General features: G+C 37.4%; 1 protein-coding gene across 2 annotated transcripts in view; it reads right to left on the reverse strand.

The window, feature by feature from the left end:
- Window positions 1-23,840, reverse strand: part of LOC127635447 (cell adhesion molecule 2-like) — a 558,530-nt gene that overhangs the window by 78,967 nt on the left and 455,723 nt on the right. The window lies entirely within an intron of this gene.

The following is a 23,840-nucleotide window of genomic DNA, read 5'->3' on the forward strand; positions in this document are numbered from 1 at the left end:
TGCTACCTCAAAAATGATGTTCCAGTGCTATGCATGAAATCATTGAGAAATGTAATTTGGTTAGCATAATACAGTGTAATGTGAGAGAACATTAGGGATGTAACTGTGAGCTAATGGCTAAAAAAAGTACCAATCACATGCCACTAATATCACAGTATTTCAAAATCGAAGGTGTGACTATTAAAAAGTAATTCATTTCAAAGTATTTTATCTCATGCGATAAAACTAAATCAGTCCCATATTATTCAACAACAAGGACAAAGTTAGCTTTATAGCAATGCCACATGCTGCTTGTATTCAGATAAAGTGAGTCCATCGCACTGCATATGGATCTCAACATTTAACAAACAAACCAGTATAGAGGTGACTACCAAAAACAGAAAATATCCCTGAATTATCATATAATGACATATAACTGAATTATTTTAATATTTGTATTACCTTTTGGCTTCTTGACAGTTCAACTTAATGGTCCTGCATTGTGATATTTTCAGTGGTTCTATGGCAATTTTCATACTGGTTCTTTCAAAAATTACATTTAGAAGGCAACATAAAAAAATGAAAGAAGAATAACACGTGGATATTTGTAAGGTGCCTTTTTCTTTGATAATCCAAAAAGGAATCCCATGAGCACAATGAGCATTAGCATTTTGCATGAACACCAAATTCCCACATTTCTGATTGATGGAATAAGGACAGAATCATGTACTGTAGGGAAGCTTCTTTTTAAATTAGAATAACCTTTGTGCCTTTACAGCAGCGCCACTGAGACATTCACGTCAAAAATGATTTTCCTCTGAGCAAGCATTTCAAATACAAACCTCATTCCCAACATCAAACATACAAAATGGAGGCAAATTTCCAAAATAACCTGCGATTAAACTATGTCAACACATATGTCTCTTTAGCCTGTGCATAAAGATTAATCTATTAAACCAACCCCTATTAGGCTCTTCAGCAGACTGAAGGCAGAGCTAAGCTGAAATCAATACTGTCTCAGACGATAGAGAATAGAACAGATTCATTCAATAACATTAGCACAAAATGATGGCAACAGGGGGCATTTTTTATTCTGGAAAAAAAAACTGAAACTGAAAAGCTGAAGCTTGAGCTTTACTGCATAGAGCTTTGAAAATACTTTTTAGTCAATTTTATTATTATTATAAAAAAAAAATCAAATTCAGTTTAGTTAGCTTTTAAGGTGAATACATATTTTTTCTTTTATTTACATTTCCTGAAAAATAGATTGTATTGTTTTGTGTTTTGTTAGTCTACACTGATGGTCAAAAGTCTCACTTGGGAGATTACTAAAATCAGACCGTCCAACATTGATTGAAAATATAAAAAGTTAATTAATTACATCTTTAATTCTATTTAGTTTTCATAATTTTTTATTTTCATTTTACATAATGAAATTGTGGTAACACTTTACAATAAGATCACATTCATTAACATAAGTTAGTACAACAGTAAACATGTTCCTTAAAAGCATTTTAAAGTAGTTTATAAAATATTTTACTAATGTAAATGACATTGGAGTAGGTTTGGTCTTGGCAGACTAGATCTGCTTTATGCATGCTGCTGCTACTGCTTGATAGAAGTCAATATACCGCTGCTATTAGAAACGTGCTGCATCTGAGAGGAGAGTCATGCTGTTACTATACAAATTCAAACAGATATAGACCTGTGTAGCTGGGGAGGAGGAGGGTGAAAACTGACTGAGGTTTTCGTAGAGGTGTATTTGTAACTGAATCTATTGGTCTGCGCCATATTGAGTTTCCTATCTGAAATTAATAGAGTATTTATTCATCTCAGTTAATGTTAATTTCTACATATATTAAAATGTTCAATTAAAAAATGGTTTAGGTTAACATTGGTTAATATCTTATGAACTACAGAAGCATGAACAAACAATGAACAACAGCATTTTTAAATATTAAAATGAACACATATTAATAAATGCTATAAAAGTAATTGTTAATTTTTAGTCTATGATACCTAATCCATTAACTAATGTTTAAGAACCTTATTGTAATAAATTATATATGAGTATGTGAGTGTTTCGACATACCAAAGTGTGGTGCTCATGAGAGACCTGTACGGTCTGGACATGCAGCAATCATGTTCCCCTTTGACTTCCTGCCTCTCTCTACTGTTGTCTAAAATGTGGCAAAAAAAAAAAAAAAACCTTGGTAAAGCATTAACCCTTTGACATGTACAATCAAACCGGTGTGATCATTCAAGAGTGGTCCCTGGGGTGTACGATCACACCAGTGTGATTACAATGTTTTTGTCTGATGTCTTTGACTTGCAACATTTTAAAATTCAAATCTGCTTTCACACTGCGAAGCTGTCCCTGCCGCAGAGAGTTACTGGTTAAACGCTTGTCATTTATATGTCTAAAACAGCAGCTCGAACAGTCTTTTCTACTACAGGATATGTTTATTTTACGTTACATGCTTTCAAACAAACAAAACAAACAAACAAACAAACAGAAGAATACATGTTTACTGTTCATATCCACACACTGTGTATTACAGCGGCATATCTAGATGAGAAACTCACTCGATGCTGTATAGCTTCCTTTGCTTTAGAGAAAGGGACTGGCTAAGCGCTTGGCATTTATGTCTAAAACAGCTGCTCGAAAAGTCTTTTCAACCACATGATATGTTTATTGTATTCAAATAAACACAGAAGTATAAGAATACAAGTTTCCAGCACATATCTACGTACTCATGTCTATGACAACAGCAAAAACAATCACCTTTCAAACACAATAATTTATTCACATGAAACATATTATGTTGTTCATTATTTTTAATTGTGAATCTGTGTATAAATATATATTATGAACAATATATATTATTAGACAGGCTCTGGACTCTGAAAAATAAATAAAATCATAAAGCCATATCAATAGTCTTCCTTTTCCCCCGGTGAAAAATGACATCAAGGCACGTCACTTATACCTCAGACTCGCATCGGAGCTCATCATTTATTTTACACACACAATTTGAGTTAATTTGATTTATTTACAGTTTTATTTACACAACTGCCACAGAAAAAGTTGTCTGCTTTAAAAACAAAAACAATTTACAAATGAGGAGGTCAGAGAAATATTTTTAATTCTGATGAGGAGGAGGGAGAGTTTGACAATGAGGAAAGTGACACTTCCCTGGGAGATGCCCCCAAAACTCCAAGCCCTTGATGCTGAGGATAAAGATTCCTCAGCCACTGCTCCTACGCCTGCACACAAAAAACCAGGGGAAGGACATGCAAATTCTGTCTGCCAATTTCTCATTGGCCTTTTCTCAAGTTCAGAGATGCGCAAGGCTCTCAAGAGAGACCCCTAGTGTCGCTTCTTCGACACAATGTTGAAGTGAGCGACAGACGGGGAACCAAGGGAGGTCGAGGAGGTAAGCTCTTCCTGCTGGAGTTCTACCAGTAATTTTACCCCTCCTGGACCTCAGTTTTTTTTATCCTGCAAAGTCAAGAGTTCAGACCCCATCTGCATCCCCCACAGAGATCCAGTGTTTTAAAATGTTTATGACAGTGGAGCTTTTTGAGGAGATTGTGCAGGAAACAAACCACTACGCTTCAGATCAGCTGGAGAAAACACCACCTGGAGTGAAAGGAAAGCTGGAAAAGCGGCCAACTAATATCATTGAGAAGTACTCATTTTTTGTGACAGTTGTCCTTATGGGAATTGTGAAAAATAACTCACTCCATGAGTACAGGAGCACAGACCCCATGCTTCAGACCCCATTTTCAGGTCCTTGTTCTCCCAAGACTGCTTCCTCCCCTTAGCAGCAAAGCTGGTGCCACTGTCAGCAATCCTCTGTAGTGAACATTACATCTTTGTACCATTCAAGGATGTTTGTGTGGATGAGTTACTAATGAAGTGGAAGGGCAGGGTGGCATTCCAACAGTTCATCCCAGAAAAGAGGCATAGATTTCGGATCAAGGTTTTTGTGCGTGTTATGTTCTCACTGGTTACGTGCAGGACACGATCATCTACACAGGATCCACCACTGATATCCACCACTATGAGGGGCTTGGGATCTCTGGGTCCATCGGCATGTCCTTATTGGCACCTTAAAATCATTAGGACATGCCACTGATTCCCTGCAATTCAGTGTCAACCTGATGAGAGGGCTGCTTGAGAAGCACAGTTCACCACGGTATTGGTGCAGTAGGGGCTGTCCAACCTCAGACAATCCCCTGTGTCTGACAGCCAGGCATTTCCCCTCGGAAGTTCCTCAAACCACTTCCCAGGGTTGCAGGACCAGGTGGCACCGCAAGGGATGTCTCTCCAGCACACGGTAGACAAAGGAGAGGCGGCTTACAAAATGCATGTGTGTGCCATGCACCACTCCCTCATGTGTTACTCCATGCTTTGAGGAGAACCACACACTCAAACATGGTTAAACCTAGAAATGGTTATATATATATGTTCTTTACAGTTAATATTTAATGTTAATTCATACAGCTTAGTAAATATTATTATATGTACATTGTAAGTAGCTCTTATATGAAATTACTATGGTCTAGAAATGAGTATTTTTTTAGTTTAACCATAACTGTTAACATTTCATCATTATTAAGTATGTCATTCATTATGCCTCTTGATAAAGCAGAGTCAAGTAACATAGTACTTCACATCATGCAGACTCTATAAGTGAATAACACACCTTTCAGCATGATTTTGTTCCATAAAAATTACACTCCATGGATGAATTGTTCATGAAGTGGAAGGGTAGGCTGGCATTTCATGAGTTTATACCTGCAAAAAGAAACAGATTTCACATTATTTTTTGTGTGTGTGACATGCACTCTGAGTATTTGCAAGACATGATTATTTATATCGGATCCACCCTGTGGTAATGTCTGTACATTCACCATTATGAGGGGCTTGGTATCACTATGTCTGTTGTAATGACCTTACTGCCGTCTAATGTAAGGAAGGATACTGGCATACCAGTCCCGCATTCTCCCAGCAATGATACAGGGCCTGAGGTACAGGGGGGCAAATAGGATGAGAATGACCATGATCACCTGTAAAATGACCAAAGAGAAAGCACAGTAGTAAAGTAGTAGGGTACTCACCAAGTACATGAGAGCTGTACAGCACTTTTTGTGGAGTACCACATCCTGGAGCCTTATTGAGACTGCAAAAGAGAGGGCAATGTTATTATTTATTCATATTATTTACTTACCATCATAATATTTTGTTATTGATAAATGTAAAAAATGACATGTTATTTTACTGAATAAAGACAATGTCTAGCTTCATTGCTGTAATGTTATGTTCAATACTATTATCAATATCAATGCAATCCTTCTGTAACGTTTGCTGATATATATATCCTATTTAAAAATCCTAAAAAAATACATTTTCATCAAAGTGAGCATGAGTGTACACAAAAAAAGAAACAGTAATAAATGCTGCAATGTGCTGAGCAGGGCTGTGCCAAAGAGATTAGAAAGGCAGTGAAAGGGAATGATGGCGTTGTACAGTGATACAAAACTAATGTCATAATGAATCACAAGTATGATTGTACAGTACTGTGAAAAAGTTTTAAGCACTTGTGAAAAATATTGCATAGTGAGGATGTCTTCAAAAATAATGCCATAAACAGTTTTCATTTATCACTTAATGTCATATAAAGTACTGTAAACATTAAAAAAAAAACTAAATCATTATTCAGTGTGACCACCTTTGTCTTTAAAACAGCACCAATTCTCCTAGGTACACCTGGACACAGTTTTTCTTGGTTGTTGGAAGATAGGATGTTCCAAGCTTCTTCCAAGCAAGCTGCTGGAATCTATTTAGGCTGTCTCAATTGCTTCTGTCTTTTCATGTAATCCCACTGACTTGATGTTCAGTGGGGAGCTCTGTGGGGGAAATGCCATCTCTTGCAGAGTACACTTCTATTCTTCTATTCTAATCTTTTCTATTTGCAAAAGTAATGTTTGGGAGTCTAACATGTATTTTTCCTATTGACACACTCAAGCTGAAAATATAAATACCCATCTTAAGACAAATGCTATTGAGTAACATCTTAAGTGCCTAAAACATTTGCACAGTACTGTATATGTAGGACAAACATCTTTAAGTCATGCATCTATAATAGTCTATGCATATTCTTTTGGAGGTTTTGAAGTGAAAATGAAGCTTAACAATTACTCACCAATGTTTAGCTCTCCCGTGTGCGTCGGCTGTAAAATCCCAAGAACCAGCAAAATGCAAGGCTCAAGTAAAGTGAAAATAATGGCAACATAAACTGTTGGTTAATATGTTAATTATAGCTTCAATATATATATATATATATATATTTATATATATATATATATATATTTTAGAGGTTTTGAATTGAAAATAAAGCTATGGATGTCCTAGTTTACTCACCTATACTCTGTCCTCGTGGCACACCAGCTGCGAAGTGTAACATGACTACAAAATGCCTTGTGATTGGCTTGTTGCACCAGGATGGAATTAAGATTAAGTTACATATTGCTACATTTAATTTCAAGTGCATACAAAACTCATGCATGGGGTTGTCAGTCAAAACAATGGAACGTACATGTGAAAAGGTTAACAGATGCACTTTCCTGTGCTTAGAGCTGCATAAAGCTGTACCCCTGTAATTGCTTAGAAACAGTAAGTGGACGTCCCTCTGATTGTCTCAACACCCGTCATACTTTAAGGGATCAGTCTCTGAGACTGCCGTCTCTGTTTTTACTGAATATAATTGGCAAGGGGTAGAATGGCCTACTCTCCCTTTGAGAGTTGGAATCCAAGATTGTCACTTCTCATGATGCTTCTCTATTGTCATATCTCTTCTTTTGTACACTCTTCATCAGCTCCATTCCTAAGATACCAACTGTGGAATCCCAGACTTAGACTCTTTAACTTAGCTGTCAGCCATTAAATGCTGCAGTATTTCGTTCTGTTCTTTCAGAATGTTACTCAGAGAAAAAGCGATAAGATGACATTTGGGGCCTCGGAGTGTCTTACAAGTGACCAGGGAGAGTCTAACTTCACAGCATATCTGAACAAAGCCAAAAAAGATATTCGTACCTCTGTTATCACAGTACATCATCTGCTACATGAAATACTCTCTCTCTCTCTTTCACACAGACACATGCAGGCACAAACACTCTTTCAAAGAAAAAAAAAAAAACATGAATTTCATCACCTAGCTACGGTCCCTATTTCACACACTATAACATTTGGATGTCACGAAAGTGTGTATCTTATTTTCGCTCTTTCTCTGCTGGGGTAATGGAAAAGACCGGAAAACTTTTCATTATCTTCCTCTGTGTGTCAGGTATGGCAAACTCTCAATCTTCAAGTCTGTTCCTCAGCATTGTTATTTGACACTCAAGTAAAACATAGGAAAAAAAAAACAATCTTTTTGGAGTCTGTTTTCCTGAGGCAGTATGTGTGAAAAGGTATGTCTGCGTCTAATTTTTTATTTTTTTTGTTTGTTTTTGAAAACTTTTAACTTAATGCAGTATTTGCAAGTTTGCTGATCCCAAGAGACTCGAGCAGTGTGAGTGAAGACTAAACAGCCCAGAATATGTTTTTACTCAAAGGGTATTTAAAGGAATATTTCACCCCAAAATGAAAATTCTGTCATTATTTACATACACATGAGTCGTTCCAAAAACTCTTGTGCTGTTTTTATTTATAAGAAGCACCATTTTAAGCTCTTTTCTTCATGGTGACATGGTAAAGTTAAAAAAATTACAAAAAACACCATAAAAATAGTCTTTATGACTTTGTGTGCTATAGTCCAAGTCTCCTGAAGCCATACAAAAGCTTTGTGTGACAATCAGACCACAACTAAAGTTGTTATTAAAATTATCCAGATAATCTTTCCCTTCTCTGTAATGTAAGTTTATGCCTGGCTCAATGTGTTGGAACAACCAGAACAAACAATCCACCTCTAAATGGTGATGCCCATTTTTCAATTAAACTAAAAACATCTATGGAAATACTCTGGCAAATAGCTGTAACTCATTTCAAACACTTGCACACCACCAGAATAAAACTCACTTGCATAAATTCCCAGAGCTGTTTATTCAGACAGTTATGGGCCATGATGATTCATAAGCAGTCACATTAAACTAATACAATGCAAGCTGCCTTATTTTCTGAAACATTTCAAGGTGGGCATGCCAAAAACAGAGATGGTTGTGTTTCTTCAGGGTAAACAGATAAAGTTGGAAGATGGTGGGAGAGGTGGATAGACTTGTTTTTATAGTATAATGCCATTCAGAAAAACTTATATTTTATGACCCATTTTTCACTTATGGGCACACATTACATATACAATATTTATGTAAAACTACCAGTCAAAAGTTTGAACACACCTACTCATGCTTCATTATTACTACAGTATTTCTAATTTTTTTGTTTTGACGGCCATGATGGGGACACAGATGTGGCGGCTGTAAGGATTACCTTGTCTTGTTTCACCGTTGCCCTTTGTTTATCACTTTTTTTCACTTTTGTAACTCCTTAGTTTTCACTTTTGTCCCTTGTGTAGCTCCATAGTCTCCCTGTTAGCGTTCGTGTTCTCCGTTCATTGTTTTCACCTGCCCTCTTTAATTTGCCATTGGTTTCTGTTCATCACCTTGTTACCTTGTTTGAGTTCTGTTTGTTCATTGGTCCCTTTTCCCTTGTTCATGTATTTAAACCCTGTCTGTTTGTTCAGTCTCTGTCGGTCGTTGTTTGTTTGTGAATGTTGTTAGCCTGGTATGTGTTCCCTGTCCGTTTTCTCAGTCTTGTGTTTATTTCCCCATTGAGGGTTTTCCTTTGTTCCCGTGTTTTCCGCGGATCCAAGTTTGTTCCTCAAAGTTGAACTGCACTTGGATCCGCATCTCCTCGTCTGCCTTCGCTGCCTCATTCACAACAGCGGCTGCTGAGGGGGGGATGACATCCTTATCCTCCACACATACAGTAAATGCCAAACCACTGAGCAATAGGGCAGAGTTGATGTATTGTGCCAGAGTTCAAGGAACTCCACCACAGGGCAACATGGAGTGCACAGGCTCATTTACTCCCACTTGAAAATCACTAAAATCTACCTTGCAGGACAAGGTGCAGATATCCTCCACAAAATTCTCAAGTGGGCAATTCCCCTGGTAAAGTCCAGTACTTTATTAAGTAAATGAAAATCAAAAGCCATAAAGGTAAAACCTAAATGAGAGCTGAGCTAAGCAAACAAAAACTAAGCAAAATAACTCCCAAACTCACCAAACTACAAAGACATCAATAATGTAAGACAAATGACAGAGAAAACATAAGGGCTATATATATATACCCAAGAAATAACAAGGGTAACAAGACACTGCTGGAATTAATCAAAGGGAACACAGAGAAAAGAGGCACAAAACAAATGTTTCACCAAAAAGTCTTAAGCCACCTAGTGACCTCTATTACAAAGTGTTGTGAAATAATTTCTTCTATTCCAGCCTAATATGTAGAGACAATTATACTTTAAGTTAGCCATTTGTAGTTTGGTGTAAAAAATTTAAGAGAAAGCATGGAAATCACACACTAAAAAAATTTAAGAAAAGAATAGTAATGTAATGGGGAAGAGGTGCAGAGCCCAACTTCCTTCCACTACCCATGGCTGTGCTAAGAACTGCTACTATAACACAGCTGAAAATACTCAAAAATCAGGAAGGTAATCATAATGCACTCATTATTACTCATCATAAAGTCATTTCAGCTGAAAGTAGTAATACAGAGTAAAAGAGCAAGACTGAGATGTCAAAGCAAAACTACTTTCATTTAAACTCATCTAATCATGTCAATCCAGTGGACCTTAATTAGGGTAGATACCAAATTGAATTAAAAATCAATGAAAATAAGGCTGGGAGGGAAAGATGTATAGTCTATTATAGGGATGTCCTGATGCACTCGGTCTCCAAAAAAAATGTAAGTACCAATATTTCCTCTTTGGTACTCGCCGATACATTTACATATTTCTCACATACAATACTGTGAGACTGATGATGGCAACAGTGAGAACATTTTAGCTAACACATCTCACACAAAATGGTCAAAAATCAAAAATTTCAATTTTTTTTTAATTATAACCAATATAAGTATTGTTTTACAAATGTAAGGGGCAGGCTGTTTTTCATGAACAGAAACATTTTGCATTTTAATATATAAGGCCCTTTTTTTTCTTTTTTTTTTAACCAAATGTATTTTTATTTTTGCACAAATTCCATGTTTTACATTAAAACATTTCTGAATTCCATATTCGACAGTTAATTAAATGTTATACTTATAAAAGTGTCTAAACTCTTTCGACTACACTGGAGTCATTTTTGTCAAATAAGTGCTGCACATCAGAGCATCACAGATGTGAGATATTGCTTAAATGTATTATAATTATTATTGATTAATTAGTATTACTATTAGTATTATTGATATGACAGTGAATATTATTTAACAACCACACTATTTATATATTTGTGTCATATTTGTTTCCATTTAAATTGGAGCTTTTATTTTGGTGGAAAACCTTTTTTGATGACAGCTTCACAACTATGCTAAAGCAGTTCGCTACTAGTGTGATAATTCAACTGCAAAAGGCAGTGATTTAAGTGAAGGCCATTGCAAGTATGCAAGACAGTAATTAGGCATCAAGTGCACTATTTAGGACAGTGCAACAGACGGCTGTCACACACTACGAATTAGTTGCTGATTCAGTTAAAAGCAAGTAGACTCCAAACTCTTTAAAACATTCCTCTCATCTCGGTATGCACGCTAGTTTAGTCTCCTATTCTTAAGGAACAAATTGTGACAGGTTGGCACACACTGGAAGAAAATAATGAATTCCAAATATTCCACTCTCTGTTTGCCTGAGTCTGTCTCACAGTGATACTGTGAGTTGACGGGTCACGTCTCTAATAAGCTATCTGTGACTCAGGCTTTTGTAACAAGACATTTTTCTCAATCATTTCTACAATGTTTTGACTTCTTGGTGAATCAGGGCATACATGGTGCAATTTTCACCTGTCATGCGAGCTCCCGAATAATATTTCTTGTTGGGAGAAATAACATAGAAATGATTGGTGCTTTTGTAGTCATGTCTCACATCACGTGAGAGGAATTACGAACAAGTGACTTATGAGCAGCTTACGACCTCCCATCATCTTAAACATGTTGGAGAAATTCGGGCACTGTCCTTTTTAATTCATGATGTGTGTGCGGTTGAACGAGCCAATTTGGTGATCTACCTGAAGTTGACCAATAAGGAGAAGGCATTACATCAATGAAAACTGAGTGTTAATGAAAGTTTTACACAGTTTGAGAAAATGGTCATGTTAAAACTGTGTTTTTCCCATATTATTCACAACTACATCACTGAGAAGGATTCTAGAGAAAGGCCATGCTGTTCTCTGCTCTTCAAAAAAAATATCTATACCTAGAGTTCACTCTGATGGTCTGTTTTTATCCATCATATCTATCTATCTACACATAAATAATTAGTTCCGTTCCCCGAATCTGATTGGATGAGAGAAGTTCCATGAGCATTGTTGGTCTGAAAGACACAACAGTTAATGTGTGCTGTTTAAAATGGCGGAGGACATTGCGGTTTCTATAGTGATCGACACTTGCGTACCAGCTACAACAAAATAGGGAAAAATACCCCTGCATGGACACTATTTTTTCCACTGAGAAATCTGATCTTCAGAAAGCTAACAGCATCTCTGCTTGGGAGTGGCAACATGTGATCACACACGCTCTGTCTCTCTCTCTCTCTCTCTCTCTCTCTCTCTCTACACACACACACACACACACACACACATCCATCCTTGTTTACTAATGAAGGCTTGGACACATCATTTGTTTTGAACCAGCAAAGGCAGATTCTGATCCATCATGTAAGAAATTAGTTCCACGCACAAATGCGTTTTTATGAACGTACTCATTTTTTCCTAATTTTTACATTTACTTGTTCATTGAACTGTTGTATATATGCAATATCAATCTGGCAATTGTGCTATATGGCCCTAAATCAGCACTGCTGTGGATTCGGCCGCAGGCTGATTGCCGTAGGTAATCACAACAGTGCTGATGTAAGGCCATATCGCACTCTTGCTCGTTGTGATATTGCTATATATATATATATATATATATATATATATATATATATATATATATATATATATATATAATACAGATAGCTTACTACACAAAAACAACTGCTCTTGTTTGCGCTTAGATTAAATCCAAGTATAACTGCCAGAAACAGTGCACTGATTTTGTGCTCTTTCTTTTTTTTTTTTTTTGCTTTATTATCATGTAATAACTCAGTAGCACACTAATGTAATGACTGATGCATGCAGTCATAAAATCAGACAGCCTCCCCTTGAAATCTGAATCTGTCAAATGTCAGACAGCATTTGGAATAATTATCTGTAATTGTTAAAAAAAAATAAAAAAAAATTTAATGATTCAGTTTTCAGTTAATGCAGCCCCTGGCATGCCCTTCTTTTTTTTTTTTTAGCCTCACAAGCTATTAATGCCACAAGGGATTAAAGCAATCTCCTCCTCCATACCACTTCATCTGTATGATTATCAGATAAACTGACTTGTAACGTGTGATGGGGCTTTCAACCTTCCCAATTGTCAGAACTTGCTCTGCGTACTCCTACCTTAAGAGAGAAGGTTTGCCCCTTGATTTAGGAGTAACTTTCACCACACTACAACTGTGAGTCACAGTGTATACTAACAACATGGAATATTCATCAACTAGAACAGAGTGCCTGTTAGTCAAATCTTAAAATGGGCCATACTGTACACATTCGTAGCATTTACGTTTTGTCCCAAAAAGTCTATTTATAGTGTTAGTTAAGGTTTATTGAACAAAAACCAGTTTAATTTTTAAAATGACCATTTCATGTCCTCCATCTGATAATTTACATAAAAGATTTTTTGCAACTGTACCAATAAAATAAACATGAAATGACATTCATTATACATTTTACTTTCGTAATTTAATGTATTTTTAAATGAAACTGGGTGGGACTTCATTTTATCTATTTAAATTAATTGGATTGTGAAAAATTGGTATTCTACATAAGAATAAATCCAAGAGGTTGGGGGTTGAAACAAAAGGGGCTGTAATGTCAGCTGAAAGGGAAAGTCATGTCAGATTCAGAAAAAGTTATTATATTTTGATGAAATATTGCTATTATTATTTTTAGTTTTATTTTGGAATAATGTGAACCAACAAATAATTCACAAGAAGACAAGGAACAAGTATTAAAAAAAGGAAATAGGGTCAATTGTTGAATAAGGTTCAAATAATGTTCATGTTGACTACATGTAAATGGAAGTCATTTACAAATACTCACCATAAAATCAAAATAAATAAATTAAATATGTGATGTCACGACTATGAACATTTCTAAACTACACGTTTTTTCAGCTTTGTTTTCATATGTAGCCTGGATAGAGTATGGAAGGAGCTAAGTATTATGAAGTTTGTCCACATAATGCTTCAAAAATAAGTAAATTCTTTCTATGATATATGTTCCCTTTCAATCAAAGTCTTTCAAATCAATTACAGAAATGTAAAGATGAATCAAACAATATGATTCATAATTTTAACGCCATCTGTTGATGCTAAAAGCTTGTTACGATCATTGTTTTTCTGTTATCAATAGGCTTCTCCAGTTCATCCCAGCATGAACTCAGGGAGCCACTTTCTCCCATCAATCTGTGTGTTCAACTGTGAAGAATTACTGCAACAAACACCTCAAATTCACCAACAAGCGAGGAATCACTTGGTATCACAGCAGGCCATCACATTTACAAACTCAACACTCGAGAGGTCAGGTGAGGTGCATTCACTTCCCCAAGTAAACTGCGCACACGTAAACAGCTGTCCACGTGATGTAAAATAAAATGGGACTCGTTGGACCAGGCGACCATCTTCCACTGCTACAAGGTCTAGTTCTGACGGTTGCATGTCCATTGTAAGCGCTTTTGACGGTGGAGAGGGGCCATCATGGGCACTCTGCCCTTGCGTATAAATGATCCTTAGGTGCCCAACACCCTGTCTCCGGTTTGAACTTTGTCCCTCCTCAGACCACTGTCTGTAGGTAAGCACCACTTCAGACCAGGAGCACCCCACAAGCCTTGCTTTTTCAGAGATTCTGTCGCCGGGCCATAAAAATGTGGCCCTTGTCAAAGTCGCTCAGGTCTGGACTCCTGCTAATTTTTCCTTCATTCAGCACATTGATTACGAGAATTGACTGTTCACTTACTATCTAATCTACCCAGACCTTGACATGTGGCCTTGTTAGGAGATGATCAATGTAATTCACCTCTCCTGTGAGAGGTCAAAATGTTTTGGCTCATTTGTTGAAGACCACCTTCCTAATATGCTGTTTGTCCTCAGTGTGCCACCAAAACTGCGCCGACCCGCCAAGGCAAGGACTCTACAAGAGTCTTGTGGTATATGGCAGTGTGAAAGTGTGCATTATCCTGCTGAAATAGGCCACTGCCATCAGGAAATCCCATTGCCATGAAGGGGTGTACCTTGTCCGCAACGATGTTTAGGTTGGTGGCACATGTCAAATTGATGTCTACATGAATAGTCGGACCAATGTTTTCACACATTGCATCCTGGTGCCATCACTTCCCCAGGTAAATGGTGCACACTTACAAGGCCGTCCATGTGATGTAAAAGATAACAGGACTCATCGGACCAGATGATCTATTTCCACTGCTCCAAGGCCAGTTCTGACTCTCGCATGCCCAATATAGGTGCTTTCAATGGTGGACAGAGGTCATCATGGGCACTCTGACCGGTCTACTGCTTCGCAATGCAATGCATTGGTGCAATGCATTGGTGCAATGCATTGTGTGTTGTGACAAATTCCTCACGTTACCATCATTACAATTTTGTGACTTGTACCACAGTAGATCGGTTCAGACCAGACACGATAGCCTTTGTTGCCCTTGTGCATCGATGAGCCTTTGGCACCCAACACCCAGTCGCAGATTTGTGGTTTATTCCTCCTTGGACCGTCTGAAGGTACTCACCACTGCTAAACTGGGGCACCCCAAAAGCCTTGCTGTGTCAGAGATACTCTTACCCAGTCATATGGCCATAACAATTTGGCCCTTGTCAATGTCGCGCAGGTCTTTACTCATACCCATTTCTCCTGCATTCATCACGTTAACTAAGAGAACTGATTGTTCACTTACCATCTAACATACACAGACATTAACATGTGGCCTTGATAATATATGTTTACCATTATTCACTTCACCTGTGAGTGGTCATAAGGTTTTGGCTCATCAGAATATATATATATATATATATATAGAAACCAATAAACAAAATTGTGACTGAGCTTGACAACATCACATTTTTGTGATGTGTGAAAAGAGAAGCTTTGGCATTTTGACTATTTTTCCTTTTCTACTAAAAATATCTAAACAGACTGAAAACCACAAACATTTATTTTTGGAAGCAAATATATTCTTGTTTTCAGAGAAATCTAACGTAATTTTTGTAGGTTTTTGCTAACTGAAACAAGACATTATTTCTTGTGTCATTTTAATTCTCATGTAAATGTATCTTGTTTCAAAGTCTTGTTTGAATATTATTACTAGAAAAGAGTAAATAATTTTTGTCAATATTACATTTTTTATTTATCTATTTTTTTTTTGTAAAGAAAAAAGTTAAACTAGGGAGTTTTTATCATCATGGTTAGATGAAAATTCAGTTTCAATCAAAAGATTTGCAGAAATGGTTACTTGATTTGACTGATCAAATACAACATAGAAAATGGTGATGTGAATGGATGACTTCTGGATTTTTTGGAAGATTCGTTGAAAATATTCTGCAACGGTTGATGGAAAGGACAAGGTGTATAAAGCCCACATTTAAATAAGAGTGGACACACTCTCATGGTTAATAGGTATCTGTGTAATATGCCATAACACTTATTCTAAATTAGCTAATTTGTTGGTCTGGTGAGCACACATATCCCGTTAAGGTGTAATTCACGAGTGGTCAGACTGTGCAAACTCAAAGGTGAGGAGCATAGAAGGAATTGTGGGTATCGACATGCTTTCAGTGAGAAGAAATATAGAGCAGCGGAACAACTGCAGGAGCCCTTGAGAGAACTATAAAGATAGCCGCACTCTCCGTGAGCTGTTAAACGTCGAATTAAACAGTCAATCAATTTCAGGGTGAATAAGAGAGGAGAAAAATGAGAGACAGAAAGCAAGCGAAAGACATAGAGCAAGGATGGTGGTGTGCATTGGCATGAGTCAGGCTGAAAATAAATGGGGTCTTGGCTCATAATAAACCCATATTTGTAATAAACAGATGCTGTAGAGCCATAAAATTGTCTTTTTAAATGGAGAGGGATTTGGCTGATGACGCACCATTACACACAGTGTTAACTCCTGACAAGGCCAGGAAGGGCCAGACAGATAGATGAATAGAAAGATGGCACGCTTGCTCTCCATTACACTTTCATACTCACTCTTTCCTTAGGTGTCTCTTAGTGGAATGGAAACTGAAGGTATTTCACATAGATAGAGAAGCTAATTTTATTCATAGGACCCAAAGAAAGATACAAGAGAAAGAGAGTACTAGAGAGAGGGAGAGAGAAAAGAAAAGAGAGATGGGGCAAGAAGAAAGCCAGACAAAATATGAGGAAAGATGCATTGAGATTCAGCTTCATAATGCCAAACACCACAGTAAAACGGCAACAACCTGAAGATGAATCCTGAAGAAAACCTGTCAAGAAAATGTCCAGGCCACATTTCACCCCAAAATAATAAATATATATATATATATATATATATATATATATATATATATATATATATATACAGTGGGTACGGAAAGTATTCAGACCCCTTAAATTTTTCACTCTTTGTTATATTGCAGCCATTTGCTAAAATCATTTAAGTTCATTTTATTTTCCTCATTATTGTACACACAGCACCCCATATTGACAGAAAAACACAGAATTGTTGACATTTTTGCACATTTATTAAAAAACAAAAACTGAAATATCACATGGTCCTAAGTATTCAGACCCTTTGTTCAGTATTTAGTAGAAGCACCCTTTTGATCTAATACAGCCATGAGTCTTTTTGGGAAAGATGCAACAAGTTGTTCACATCTGGATTTGGGTATCCTCTGCCATTCCTCCTTGCAGATCCTCTCCAGTTCTGTCAGGTTGGATGGTAAACGTTGGTGGACAGCCATTTTCAGGTCTCTCCAGAGATGCTCAATTGGGTTTAAGTCAGGGCTCTGGCTGGGCCATTCAAGAACAGTCACGGAGTTGTTGTGAAGCCACTCCTTCGTTATTTTAGCGGTGTGCTTAGGGTCATTGTCTTGTTGGAAGGTGAACCTTCGGCCCAGTCTGAGGTCCAGAGCACTCTGGAGAAGGTTTTCGTCCAGGATATCCCTGTACTTGGCCGCATTCATCTTTCCCTCGATTGCAACCAGTCGTCCTGTCCCTGCAGCTGAAAAATACCCCCACAGCATGATGCTGCCACCACCATGCTTCACTGTTGAGACTGTATTGGACAGGTGATGAGCAGTGCCTGGTTTTCTCCACACATACCGCTTAGAATTAAGGCCAAAAAGTTCTATCTTGGCCTCATCAGACCAGAGAATCTTATTTATCACCATCTTGGAGTCCTTTAGGTGTTTTTTAGCAAACTCCATGCGAGCTTTCATGTGTCTTGCACTGAGGAGAGGCTTCCGTCGGGCTACTCTGCCATAAAGCCCCGCCTGGTGGATGGCTGCAGTGATGGTTGACTTACTACAACTTTCTCCCATCTCACGACTGCATCTCTGGAGCTCAGCCACAGTGATCTTTGGGTTCTTCTTTACCTCTCTCACCAAGGCTCTTCTCCCCCGATAGCTCAGTTTGGCCAGACGGCCAGCTCTAGAAAGGGTTCTGGTCGTCCCAAACATCTTCCATTTAAGGATTACGGAGGCCACTGTGCTCTTATGAACCTTAAGGGCAGCAGAAATTTTTTTGTAACCTTGGCCAGATCTGTGCCTTGCCACAATTCTGTCTCTGAGCTCTTCAGGCAGTTCCTTTGACCTCATGATTCTCATTTGCTCTGACGTGCACTGTGAGCTGTAAGGTCTTATATAGACAGGTGTGTGGCTTTCCTAATCAAGTCCAATCAGTATAATCAAACACAGCTGGATTGAAGGTGTAGAACCATCTCAAGGATGATCAGAAGAAATGGACAGCATCTGAGTTAAATATATGAGTGTCACAGCAAAGGGTCTGAATACTTAGGACCATGTGATATTTCAGTTTTTCTTTTTTAATAAATGTGCAAAAATATCAACAATTCTGTGTTTTTCTGTCAATATGGGGTGCTGTGTGTACAATAATGAGGAAAAAAAATGAACTTAAATGATTTTGGCAAATGGCTGCAATATAACAAAGAGTGAAAAATTTAAGGGGGTCTGAATACTTTCCGTACCCACTGTATATATATATATATATATATATATATATATATATATATATATATATATATATATATATATATATAATAAAAAAAAATTACTTTGTATTTTGTTGCGTTGTGGTACATAAGAAGTGGAGGAGTTAATTATCAAAATTCACAAAACCAAACACAATTTCAAACTTTAATTTTCATTATGGAAACTATCATTTCTTCCTTTTTTCCTTTTGACGTGGACATGTTCCTGAGAGTGTAAAGCAAACACCAACAAACAGCATAGTTTAAGCTTTAATTCCTTGTATACCAATAATAAAACTATGAATACATTTTTTTTTTTTTTTTTTATAATAAAACAAAAGAGTAGTAAAACTTCAACAGTATTCAGAAGAACACCCTGCTGAAATACATCTAAATGGCACTTGATTTTACATGCTTTCTAGCCAATTCAAGCTAATTGAGCGGTTGATCAGCTGGATGGTGGTTGGTCAACCTGGTTACAGTTGGTAGACCTCCTTGACCATATTCCAAAACACAGCTAGAACTTACTTCCATCTTGTCTACCTTAAATTATTATGTTCTGATTTTTCCAGCAGGGCATGCAGTCATGCACCAAAAAACTCATGTGTAGCCGTCCATATCACATTTGTGCATCCAGTTGCAAACGGGATATGCCACAAAGAGCCGCATACATACCATGCAAAGACAAAGGGATGGCAGGCATAATAATGTGATTTGTCAGTGGGAGAATAATGGAGCACCTGTAAAAGCCGAGAGGAATTTTCCTACTCATTTTCTTTCTGCTGTGTCTGTTTGAGAATGTTTCAAAATCAGCACCACAGGAACGAAAGAGGAGGAGGCGGAGGGAGTGAAGGCCTGTGGTCCACAGTCACACACACACTTTACTCTAGTAATTACCTTCTTTTCCAAGGGTACTGTGTCCTCCAATGTCGCTTTTGAGTCTTTTCAAGAGAGTTGTTAAACGGCATACAACCTCACATGTGCAGAACAAACACGTAATTAAGGTACCATAGTGATTAGCGCGCCGTTTAGAAAAAACTCTGCACCTGTACCTGCGCTCTGAGGGACTTCAGTAGCAGATGATTAAAAATATAGCAGCTGTAAATATTTCCCACAAACTCCCTTTGACCAAGTACAAAATGTTTGCAATCTCCCTTTCTCCCTTGCCTCATTTTCACTTTCCTTTATGCTACAAAAACTGCCCAAAACCTGTTACAAGCAGTACAATAGAGCACTTTTCCCACAAATACACTCACAACCTTCACATACCTGTCATCATGTAGCATGAGGAAGGGACTAAAGTGTTAACTGTTACTTTTAAAAAGGCTAAAAGCAAAAATACTTTTTGGAAACGGCAAAGGATGGGCAGATGTTGAAGTGGCAATACTTACAATACAAATATCATACAACAGTTGTGTGTGAGGAACATACTGAATTTAATTTATTTACGGATTCAATCTTTCTTTCCAATGAATGTTAACTAATGCGAATGAATCCGCATGACAATGAGTTGAACTAAAGAATCAGTCCGATTTGTGAATGAATTATTCAAACAGGTTTGGTGAACTTGATCAACCGATTCATTTCGACATTTCGAAAGATCAGACTCAGTAAACACAGCTACTCCATTGAACCTACTCAGGAAATCTAGTGTGGATGTCAAGATTTTCAGTGAATATTCAGTAAAATTTCTGCCTGTTCCTCACACAAAGCTACAGTACAGTACAACAGACAAGTGATTGATCTATGCAGTGTAACAGATAATTAAATTTGTGAGTAACAAGTGATTGATGTTTTCTGTCAAAGCTGAGATCAGATAGACTGACAACTTGCGAGGATAAACTATTCAAGCAGCTCCCTGGTACAAACTGGAGCCTGCAGAGACTCTTCCTCTTGGTTCAGCTGGATTGCACCGAGCTCTAAATCAAATCAGACGCCATCCCTGGCAGGCGGATTTCACAACCTCCCGTTATCACTTCCTCCTCTTCGCTCTTGACGTGTTTCTTATTACACTGTTTACCAAATGTGAAACTATTCAGTCGGATCTGAAGCTTGCTGTGTAAATAATTAAGCCATCGCTCTGGCATAAAGAGCGATCCATCTTGACGCTTTAATGGTTGAGTGGCTCAGTCTATCCACACCTGCACACTTATTGCAGTCAACACAGCATATCGAAACAACCTTCCACACTCTATCTCTACCCCCCCCCCCCCCACATACATAAACAAACTTGTATTTATATCATTGTGTGGACTCTCCATAGACTTCCATGAATTTTATGTATTTTTTAATGATTTAATGATAATTTGTATCCCCTAAGCCAACACCTAAACCTAACACAGAACCCCTCACCCTTCACAGAAAACTTTTTGCACTTTTACATTTTCAAAAAAAACATTGTTAAGTATGTTTAATAATCAATTTCCCTTGTGGGGACCGCTGGCTGAGCCCCACAATGTAAGTGATCTCAGGTTTCACTATCCTTGTAGGGACATTTGGTTCCTACAATGTAGTATAAACATGTTAACACACACAGCTCAGCCAATCACAAGTTGCTTCCATTGTGTTTGCTTCTGGAGGTTGTAATTTCTGGAAATGGTGAGAGCATGAGAGAAAATCTCCCCAAATTAACTCTTGAATGCTTTAGAAAACAGGCAGAAGAGTGGTTAGCCAAGGTGGGTTAAATTACAGAGCCATGGAACATACCGTTATCATGTCACACAAAATATTCAGGCTTTTAATAATTACAACAGCTAATGACAACATATACTGTATGATCATGTCTAGGAATCTGTAAACATTAAAATATTCACTTTTCACAAGACATAAAACAATATACATGTTAACATGATTTTAGTGTGATAAAATCACTTACTAACCATTTCTGTGTAAAGTTAGAGGCAATTTTACATCTTCATTGCCATGACGACAATGTCAACAAACCCTAAAATGATTGTAAAAAATGACAATTAAATCAACTTTACAGCTCAAATAATACACAAGCTTCACATTTCTGCATTTCAACCCTCCAAAAGTTGGCCCCAATCTCTTCCATTGCAAGTGCCTCACAGTAACCAAATGTTTTTTAAAGAAAAGGATGGACGAGTCCAATTAATTTTTTGTAGCAATCAACAATATGCCACAAATGTTGTCGATTGAGCTTAACTTGTATTGAACCTGTAATATTCCTTTAATATTTGTGTGTAGGGTTTGAGCACATGACTTTGTCTTTAGGTGTGTTCGACTTCATGCAGCGCTGCGCAGACCAATCGGTGTTGGACTTGAAGCAGTGCATGTTGGTTAGAAATTTACAGCTCAAAGATGGGCAAGGAAGAGGCGAGAACCGGCTGAACAGTAAACATAAAGTTTTTATGTCAAACTCAACTAAAAACCAACATAAACAAACATGCAGTGCGGCCACATGTGTCTCTTTCTCTCACGAACCGGCGTCTCCGTGTCTGAAGTATCTGAATAACATTTCGTCTGGAAACATTGCATGATCTTCTGTGACTGGTGTAGGTTCAGCAAATGATGGGAAATGCAACTCCTCTGACTGCTTTCGTGCTTGCTTCCATCATGTCTCTGCTAGATTGTTTTATGTGTTCATTTGGTTCCTGTCTTGTACTTTTTTATAGACATTTTAGTTATTCTTGTTTCTGTTGTTTTATTCCATTGTGAGTGTTTATGTAGCTGTTGTGATTTTTGATAAATAAAGCCCATTCTTTTCCTCCATCTTTGAGTCCTTACATCTGTTCACTGATAGTAAATTTTTGCCAAAATGTATGAAACCAACATAAACAAAAATATTACATTTCTACAAACTTGACATTATCACCTCGGACATCCTCATTTGTCAATGACTCAATAGCTCAACACACTCGGCAAGGTTTACCCTGCAGATCACCTAACCCTGTCCATAACCTCTCCCCCTAAACTTTCAGTTAACCAATTTTGAACCACTTCATCACAACTTTACCAATGTTAAATCTACTATAATCCACCTCCTAATCAAAATACAGTACAAAGGGTTACAACTTCAAGGCTTAATGGACTTTCAGACAAGGCTATGTCAAGTCAACATCAAAGTCTTGAAGAACCTTTCTTCTCTTGTTTCAATTTATTTATTTTTTTGCTGCTGCTGATTGCCAAAAGTTCCAGCAAATTAAAGTCAGATGGATGCCAGTGCTGCCCTTGAAAGATGCCACAGAGAAATGAAAAACAGCCATTCAAAACTAATTATTATTCTGATTCCTTTGCTCAAGCAATACACCTCTGTATCTCTATGTGCAAGGATGCACCAATATAGGTCTTTGACACACAGATCTTTTAAAAACCAAAGAACATTTATTATCTCCATATAAACAACCTTGGGAATTCTCAGATATGGAGAGCCACAATCTCATTATAAAATCGAATATGTCCCATAATTATTTCCACATGAAAAATTCTGCTGACATAATAAACGGGGCATTTTCAGTGGCTGTGTCAATGCTCCTGCTCTGTACAGATCTGATCTACGAATTGTAGATATCTTTAACGCTGCAGTCTTCGACTGGAGAGTCCTTTAAATGGCTCACCTCCCATACCTCATTCATCAAATGTAATCTGTTAGTATTCCACAACATTAATCAAACCGCTGTCCTACTTTCTTGTGTGTGCATGTGTTCATGATTGTGTGTGCTGTAGTGGAAGAGAGCAAATGAGATTGTCTAGATGTTGATTTTGCATCTGCTCTTGATTAAGGGTGTTTATGGGTGAAAGTGTGTCTTATAAAGCCTGCGCGGACCAATATTGATTCTCTCTGGATTTATAACAAATCAGTCATGCAACAGGTGAGCAAAAATCCATTTTACAACATCCAGCCCCATGTGGAAGAAAATCCAGACAACTGACTCAGAAAATGAGACACAGCCATATCCATTCATACATAAAAATGCTACTCAAAGAGAATTTATAGAAGTTCATACTAGATCATATTGAAATCGCAATCTTAAACAACCAAAACAGTAATAAAAGTGTCTAGCATAATCCTTGTGAACTTTAAAGTTAATATTAGTTCTGTAACTTGACATATTTCAAAGTAAAACAATATATTCAATAAAAAATTGTAGGCAAGGATTTGATTTTTATCCTTCAGGAATTGACTGGATCTTGAAGAATAGCTATTACATACTTGACTGGAACTAGGAAGTTGAAAAAGATGGACTGATGACATCAGAGGCCAGGAAAATGAATTAAGAAGTTAAATCAGGTCCATTTTGATTCATGATTACTTTAAAGTTCATACATTAAATCTCAATAGTTCTCTGGCCCAACT

Source organism: Xyrauchen texanus, chromosome 43, assembly GCF_025860055.1.
Source record: "Xyrauchen texanus isolate HMW12.3.18 chromosome 43, RBS_HiC_50CHRs, whole genome shotgun sequence".
In the NCBI taxonomy this organism is placed as follows: Eukaryota; Metazoa; Chordata; class Actinopteri; order Cypriniformes; family Catostomidae; genus Xyrauchen; species Xyrauchen texanus.